The sequence below is a fragment of the Mangifera indica genome, chromosome 8 (assembly GCF_011075055.1).
Source record: "Mangifera indica cultivar Alphonso chromosome 8, CATAS_Mindica_2.1, whole genome shotgun sequence".
In the NCBI taxonomy this organism is placed as follows: Eukaryota; Viridiplantae; Streptophyta; class Magnoliopsida; order Sapindales; family Anacardiaceae; genus Mangifera; species Mangifera indica.
The window spans coordinates 12,955,784-12,965,259 of NC_058144.1; positions in this window are offsets into that span (position 1 = coordinate 12,955,784).

A 9,476-nucleotide genomic window follows, 5' to 3' on the forward strand; every position below is an offset into this window, starting at 1 on the left:
ATTTTAAATATTTTAAACAACAAATTGTATCATTTTTAAATAATGATTATTTAGCTATTGCAGCGGTTAGTTATACTATAAAGACAACAATTTTAATGATTAAAACAACAATTGCATATTTGTTGTTGCATTAGCTATATGTATTTAATACAACAGTTTATGTAGATGATGCAACGATTTTGTTTTATTTTTTTCTTTTGCCTTATTTTAAATAGATAATATATGGCCTAAAAATATCTAGAATACGTAATCAAATAAGCAATAAAAGAATAAAAAACAAAGTCATGTATTGTAATAAAAAAATTCACTTCAAAGTCAAGTATCCAAATTTGTAGAATAAATAGTTAACATAAATAATTTTAACACATCTCATCATAATCCAAAAAGAAAATTTATGTCAATAGATGAAATACATCCTCAAAAGATGACTAAATCATAAGCCTACTCAATAATAATAAAATGTTTTCTCTTTTTCTACCATCATCAATCACCATCCTTCAATAAAAAAAAAATGTAAAAAATAGTTAATTAAATTATTATTTAAAAAAAATATTAGAATATAAATTAATAAATCACTATGTGCTCACATGTCACAAAAACTACAACCCATTTTATATTTGATCTAACAACTCATACATATGATCTACTGTAGTTAAATTTCACTACAACAACCAACAAAATTGAAGAAATAACAATTACATTACAACTTTCCATTAGTAACTATAAGTCAAATTAGAATTGGCAAAAATTTTAATTAAAGCACCTAAATAATCGCCAAACAAACTTATCATAATTATTTTGTAAGATAAATGATGTTAACATATAAAGAAAATAATATCATTACCCTTCATTGTTTTGTGCAAATGAAAGACCTTGAAGTGAACTATCTCCTGTAAACCAAGTGGCATCCACATTCGTATCTGGGTTAACTTGTGCTATTTGTTTCACAAGCATTGATAAGACCTATTGTGCCATTGTTGCTTTTTCAACTTCCATCTTTTCTTTCATTTTGTTCATTTCTTTAGCCATATTTTCTTTCTTAGCTTCAGTTCTTCTTTCATTTGAGTAATTATTGCCTTTTCCACTTCAACTTATCCTCCACTTCTTTCTCCAATGCTGATTTTATGGATTCAATGCACTCCTTCAACAGTTTATAGGTATTTTTTTATGCTTCTTTTCCTCTCAAGTCAATTGGTGTAACGCCTTTCTCTATTAATAGCACACAACCAGGTCATTCTTGCTCTAATTAAGTTATAACTTCTTTTTAACTCTCGCCACTCTCTCCTTGGGATTGCAACTCTTCAATTTGAGCTTATAAACCATAAAAAAGTTAAATTACATATGTTATAAGAACTTCTGTTTGTAAATAAAAAAATAGTCTGCTCAAAGAATTTGTTTTATGATAAATATATTTTTTTTTCCCCTTAGTTTTGTCATTATTTGATATACATATCCTTTTTTTTTTTTCGGATAGCTAGATACATTTCAACCTTGGTAAAAGTTCTTTATTCTCGTTGGAATTTTGCTAAGATGTTGTAACAATAACAAATCAGAAGCAATATATTAAAACTCAAATCCAAGTGAATAAATAAAAAATTTAACAAAACTTACCAAATTATGGTAGATACTGGCAAAAGTTTTTAGACCAGTAATGTGTATATCAAGCTGTTTTTTGCGATTTTCAATATTGATGTCAGCTATTTTCTACATAAAATTATAAATTAGCAAATGACATTAAAATGAATATTAATTTTTTTTTAACTTAAAAAGAATTTAACTTGCACATCTTCATCATTCCAATATTAAAGAAGCTCTTTAAAACTTAGTTCTAAAATCCTCGGAGGACAGTGTTCCATTCTTTCTTCATCAGTTGCATATTTTTTTAACTAAGCTTTCTTTACTTTGCATTTGTGTGTCTACGATGCATTTCCAATTGCATTCATCACCCATTTCTTACTTGTTATTGAAAGAATATATATTCTCTATGTTAGGTTTTTAGGCGTCGATAACCAATAATGTAGTAGAATTTAAAATTTAAAAACAAACAATCTTGAAAACTCCAGTTGGGATACCCATTTTAAATATATATTCATGAACATACAAAAACACTTAGGGTGTCTTAGGTTTATATGTGCATTGATGGCTCATTCAAAACTTTATGAGACTACAAAAAGTATATTATCTAACCCTTATGAGTCAACCCTTTGGTATCCATGTAGAGCATGAATGTATATAGAAGAAATTTAGGCGAAGAGGCTAGTGGCACTCTTGATTAGACTTACTATTCATGGCAAAAGGAAATAGTGTAGAACAACAGCTAAGGTTTATGTTTTATGTTTGTTTCTTCTGTTTTGTGAAAGATCATGCCTTATTTATATATATGCAGGTATCCAAGCACGGTTGGAATACCAAACATGCACGGTTGACATGTGAAATACATAGTCAACATGTCCCAAGGCCATTTGCACAGCTAGCACACATATACGTGTCAGTCAACATGGCTAAGCCTTGCATGGTTGGCACACAAATGTGTGCTAGTTGACATGGCCAAACATTGCACGGTTGGCACACAAATGTGTGCTGGCTTGCACATATATATGTGCCAACTGACAAGTTCTGTTATATGGTGTCGATCAGCATTATGCATTTGCATGGCCGACACCATCACACCAAGTGCACAACTGACACTAAGTTAAAGCATGGTCAAACCAGGTCTTCTCAACCCATTAGGCAAACCCAACCCATTCGTGGTCTCTCTTTCAACCTTGAATATTAGGATTGTCAAAAAACAATCTAATCCTTCGAGTTCAATTTAACTCCCTTATGTGTGTGCCCATAAGTTCTTTATTGAACTGGTAGTATTCAAATTTGAGGTGAATTCATACATAGACCAAAAGTTGGCCTTTAGCAAAACATTAACAAACATTTCTTAAACTTTCACAACATCATAATTACGTGCAATTCAATTATTTCGTCAACTAATATCTCTCAAGACTATGATATAGAAGTGTGTCTATCTTAGTGGTTCCTCGATATAAATTGATATGCATAACTGACAAACTCAAATTAGGCTACAATCTCATCCTACTATAGCTACAAATTCAAATAGTCATAAATGTCAATCAGTATTCTCACATAAAATATCTTCTCCTGTGCTTATGAGTGATAAATCCTTTATCGATGAACTATAGCCTCTATGTATCTCACAATATGACCGATTATTATCTTTATAATTACCCTAATTATGATGATGTGTTAGATATAATCAAACTATACCAATCCTTACACGAGACGATCTGACAACCTCACATTAAAGGATCTCATGCACCTACAATGTTTAGAGAATTTATTTCATAAACATTAGAGCAACTATATAACATCCCTCCCTATAATTACTATCCTCCAAAGGAAAAATATTACGAATTAATATCCGGAGTGTTTATTTTTATTTTTTAAAAAGCTACTTTGAACTAAACTTATTATTGAAAGTATTTAGAAATTATTCTAAGAAAACTGAAAATTTGGAAGCAAACAAAAGATGTATATATCCCATATGAAAACTCATCTGAAAGCATCTGAAAACATGAAGTAATCATATACAACTATATAATCATCTCAAAAAGGTCAAAAGTCAACAAGAACATGCGACTGTATGCATGTAATATAAACTAGAGATAACCTACTTCAGTTAGATCTATCTTCGCTGATCTGACCCTGCCTTATAGCTACCACGATCACCTGTACCTACAATCATGAAAGAAAAGGAAGTGAGAGATAAAAACACTCAGTAAGGGGAAAGAATTAAGTAAACTATCTCTTTTCCTGTTCTAATTCACTCTCGAGACTCAATCTCACATTATAATCTCTATAAGAAATTGAGAGGATAATCTAATTTATTCTTTACTATTTAGGTCATATTTTGTCTTATTTGGTGTCTATTTGATACTTTCGGGAAGCTGACTATAGAGATTTGACACTTTTCTAAGCTCGAGCTCTATTCCTTTCTCTCACTACATACGAGCATACTCTACTGCGAGTAGACCTTACTGTGGGTCTATATCCTACTACAGAAGTGTCCTACTGCGGACATGCCCTATTGTTGGCGATGTAGTGTAAAGTGCCCCTTCATAATTCATAACATACATGCGTGCATTATATCTTACTAATCTTACTTTCATCTAAAACTATCCACAATCCATCAGACTATACTCCTGGGATGACCTCTGAATCTTGAGCCCCAAATTCCTTTTCTTGCTCTTCTTTCTTTTCTTTTTCTCTCCTTTCTTTTCTTTCCTTTCTTTTCTTTCCTTTCTCCCTTTTCTTTTTTTCCTCCTTTTCTTTCTTTCCAAAACTGTAAATTACTGTTCACGAGACTATTTACTTAATAGAGCAGTCCTTTTCATCATGCAATTTAATAGTCCAAACGGTTTCTAATTCATACAAATATATAGCATTGAAAATAGGATTCAAAGAGCTTTTCCAAAAAGCTATAATAGTACTCATGATTCATAAGATAAGACAGTCAAAACATGGGATGAACTCAGTGGCAAAAAACTATATTCACTATTTATTTGGTAAGGTAGTCTTTTTGTTCATGCAATTTAATAGTCTAAACGGTATCTAATTTATACAAGCTATACATCATTGAAGAGGATTCAAAGAGCTTTCCAACAAGCTATAATAACACTCATGATTCATCAGATAGGTCAGCCAAAACGTGGGATGAAGTCAATGGCAAAAAACTATATTAACTGTTTATTTGGTAAGACAATTTTTTTTGTTCATGCAATTTGACAGTCCAAACGGTCTCTAATTCATACAAGCTATATATCATTGAAAAGAGGATTCAAAGATATTTCCAAAAAGCTATAATAGCACTCATGATTCATCAGATAAGACAACCAAAATATGGGATGAACTCAATGGCAAAAAACTATATTCACTGTTTATTTGGTAAGACAGTCTTTTTGTTCATACAATTTAACAGTCCAAACGGTCTCAAATTTATACAATCTATATATCATTGAAAATATGATTCAAAGAGCTTTCCAACAAGCTATAATAACACTCATGATTTGTAACATCCCTCCCTAAAAGTACTACCCATCGAAGGAGAAATGTTACAAATTAATATTCGGAGCGTCTATTTTTTTTTCTTTTTAAAAAATACTTTAAAATAAACGCATCATTAAAAGTATTTAGGAAGTATTCCAAGAAAACTGAAAATCTGGAAGCGAACAAAAGATGTATATACTCATATGAAAACTCATCTAAAAGCATCTAAAAACAGGGAGTAATCATATGCAACTGTACCATAATCTCAAAAAGTCAAAAGTCGACAAGAACATGCCATTGTATGCATGTAATATAAACCAGAGATAATTTGCTCCAGCTGGATCTACCTACGCTGACCTGACCCTGCCTCGCAGCTACCTCGATCACCTGTACCTACAATCAGGAAAGAAAAGGGAGTGAGTGATAAGAATACTCAGTAAGGGGAAAGAATCAAGTAAACTATCTTTTTTTCCTGTTCTAACTCACTTTTGGGACTCAACCTCACATCTTAACCTCTATAAGAGATTGAAAGGGTAATTTAGTTCACTCTTTACAATTTGGGTCATACTTTGTCCCATCTGGTGTCTATTTGATACTTTCTGGAAGCTAACTATAAGGATTTGGCACTTTTCTAAGCTCAAGCTCTTTTTCTTTCACTACACTATTTCTGAATCTGAATTGAGCTCTACTGCGAGCGGACCCTACTGGGGTCTATGTCCTACTACGGACGTGTCCTACTGTGGATGTGCCCTACTACGGGCGGTGTAGTGTAAAGTGCCCCCTCATAGTTTATAGCATGCATGCGAGTCTTATATCTTACTAATTTTGCTTCCATCTAAATTTATTCATAACTCACCAGATATTACTCTTGGGACGACCCTTGAATCTTGAGTCCCAACCTTTTCTTGCTTTTCTTTCTTTTCTTTTTCTTTTCTTTTTTTTCCTTTCCTTTCCTTTCTTTTCCTTTCTTTTCTTTTCCTTTCTTTTCCTTTCCAAACTGTGAAATACTATTCACACCTTGTTCATTTGACAGAGTAGCATTATTTTTTCATACAATTTAACAGCCCAAACGGTTTCTAATTCATACAAACTATATATCGTTGGAAAGAGGATTCAAAGATCTTTCCAACAAGCTATAATAACACTCATAATTCAATAGATAAGGCAGTCAAAATGTGAGATAAAGTCAGTGGCAAAAACTGCCTCCCCTGTTTATTTGGTAAAGCAGTCCTTGTGGTTCATGCAATATTTAATAATCCAAATGATCCCCAATTTATACAAGCTATATATCACTGAAAATAGAATTCAAAGAGCTTTCCAACGAGATATAATAGCACTCATAATTCCATAGATAAGGCAGTCAAAACGTGAGATAAACTCAGTGACAAAACTGCCTCTGTTTATTTAGTAAAACAGTTCTTTCGGTTTATACAATCTTTAACAGTCCAAATGATCTCTAATTCATACAAGCTACATATCATTGGAAAGAGGATTCAAAGAGATTTCCAACAAGATATAATAACACTTATAATTCATCAGATAAGACAGCCAAAACATGGGACGAACGCAGTGGCAAAAACTGTAAATATCATGCAACTTTCTGCCATGAACAAAATAACACACATAGACATCCCAAATGGCAAAACAACATTCCTCAACTTCAAATTCATCATTTATAACATAGATCCAAGGAACCAAAAGCCTAAAACATATAACATATCAAGGAGGATACCCCTTACCTTGTTTCAAGCCAAATCTTTACAAGTTGGCTTCATTCTCTTTGTTTTGCTTCCTTTATTACCAAGATCACTTTAAATCAATACCAAAACACACTAACATATTCACATAACATGCATATAAACATAGATAAAAGGAGAAGGAAGGAGATCTTTGGTTACCAAAGCTTCCAAGTGCTTCCTTTTCTTTTCTTTTCTTATTTTGTCTTCCAAAACTCCTTCAATTCCTTCATTTATCTTTACAAAACAGAGGAAAATGTAATGAAGAGGGCTGCTGCTAGAAGAGGCGGAGAAGATGATGGAAAAACAAAAAGTGAAAGTTGCTTTCCTTGACTTTTCTCTCTACTTGTAACATTTATCTCCTTTTCTAAAAAGTGAGAGTTGCTTTCCTTGACTTTCTTTGTCTCTTTTTCTTTTTGTTCTCTTTTTTTTTTTTTCTTTTTCTTTAGGTATATATATATATATATATATATATATATATATATATATATATATATATATATATATATATATATATATATATATATATATATATAACACATATACATGTAAAACAAATATATGTACTTAAAATGGGAAATGTCTCTAAATAGAGTCAAAAGACATAAATGCCCCTGAAACATACCTAAGGGTATTACATGATTCATCAGATAGGTTAGCCAAAACGTGGGACGAAGTCAGTGGCAAAACGGTAAATATCATCTAACTCTCTGCCATAAACAAACTAACACATATAGATACCCCAAATGGCAAAACAATATTTCTCAACTTCAAAATCATCATTTATAACATAGAGCCAATGAACCAAAAGCATAAAATATGAAACATACCAATACTGATTCCACTTACCTTATTTTAAACCAATTTTTAGCTAGGTTGGCTCCCTCCTCCTTGTCTTCCTTCTCTTATCATCCAAACCATTTTAAATCAACACCAAAACACACTAACATATTTATATAATATGCATCCAATATGTATAAACATAGGCAAAGGGAAAATAAAGAGATATTTTGATTACCAAGACTTCCAAAGTGTTTCCTCTTCTTTTCTTTTCTTACTTGTCCTCCAAAGTGTTTCCTCTTCTTTTCTTTCCTTACTTGTCCTCCAAAACTCCTTCAAATCCTTCCTTTTTCTACAAAAAAACAAAGAAAAATGCATGGAGAAGGCTGAGTTTTTGGAAAGGATGAGAGAAGAGATGAAAATGCCTAACTTTTGTCTTTTATCCCTTTATATATCTACATACATATTGGTTTAGCTTTTGTCTTTTTTTTTTTTTTTGTTTATTGTTTTTGTTTTATCTATATAGATTTATATATATATATCCACATACATTTGGACATGTATATTTAAACTTAGAGATATCTCAAAGTAGGGCCAAAAGACATAAATATGTTTGAAACGTACCTGAGGGTATTACAAACTACCTCTATAGATATCTTCTAGTCATATCTGCCCAATGAGCATGTCTACGATGTATACCCATATGTTACATCAAACTGTCTATAACAACTTTGACATGTGAGAACTATCGTTACATTTGGTGAGGTCGTTCAATATTATGATAATCCCATCATTATTGCACGTGCCCTTATTTATTGTAATGTTGAGATTACAAATATTTCTAGAATGACCATTTAATATGTACATAAGGTTTTCATGATCGATCATCAGATCCCTTTGTCACAATTCTACCATTCCAAAGACATGTTATTCATAAAATCATATAATTAAACAATATATGAACTGAATAACAATAAATCATTTTTTTAATTATTAAGATAAAATCATATCCACAAATACCAAATTCGATTGGCTTTAGGATACCTACCCTAACATTTTAGATTAAAAACAAATGTGTCAAAATTAGCAACACAAGTCATAAACATTAAATTGAAAAAAAAAGTTATTAGGTCTTACATTAATAGATTCTCAAATTTGATCTTTCGATGACATCTTCAACTAATTAGTATGATTTAATGGAGCAAGTTGTTGATTTTGTGCCACCGTACCAAGAAAATTTTGAAATTCGGTTAATGTTTTTTCATCGGAGCCTATGGGTTGGTTGTGAGTGTTTAGCATAATTGGCCCGTGATCTTCAAATTGCCTAAGTTGGATTTCTTTTATAAGAGTTAGACCCCTAGTCTTCTTTTTATAGGAGCTACGTTGAAAAACATGCATCAATAGTGTTTTTTATTATAATTTAAAAAGTAGAAAATGAAGAATATGTAATGATGATTTACCTTGATTATCATCAGATTGATTTATAATATTACAAGATTAGCCTTCATTAATCTCTATCACACTCTCTTAGTTATGCTTATTATGAAAATTATGAACATTAGGAGAAGTCAATTGTTCTTGATCCCTAATCACTTCTTCCAAATGCTTTTCATTTCCTTGATGTTCAAATGATTGTTGCCCTTGAACTTCCTTATGAATTTTCAATTTAAAATAACTTGGCAATGATCCAAGTGGGCATAATGCTATTCTTTGTCTATTATTCGTTGGATTTGGTTGCTTCTCTCTCTCCTTGTTTATGCATATGAAAAAATTTTAAAAAGAACAAAATGGTTAGAAACCATAAGCTAAAGAGGACATTCAACAATATATGATATATAGAAAACAAAGAAAATAGTATTTTATACCTAATGTAGCAAAGAAACAATATATAACAAAAAACAAGAA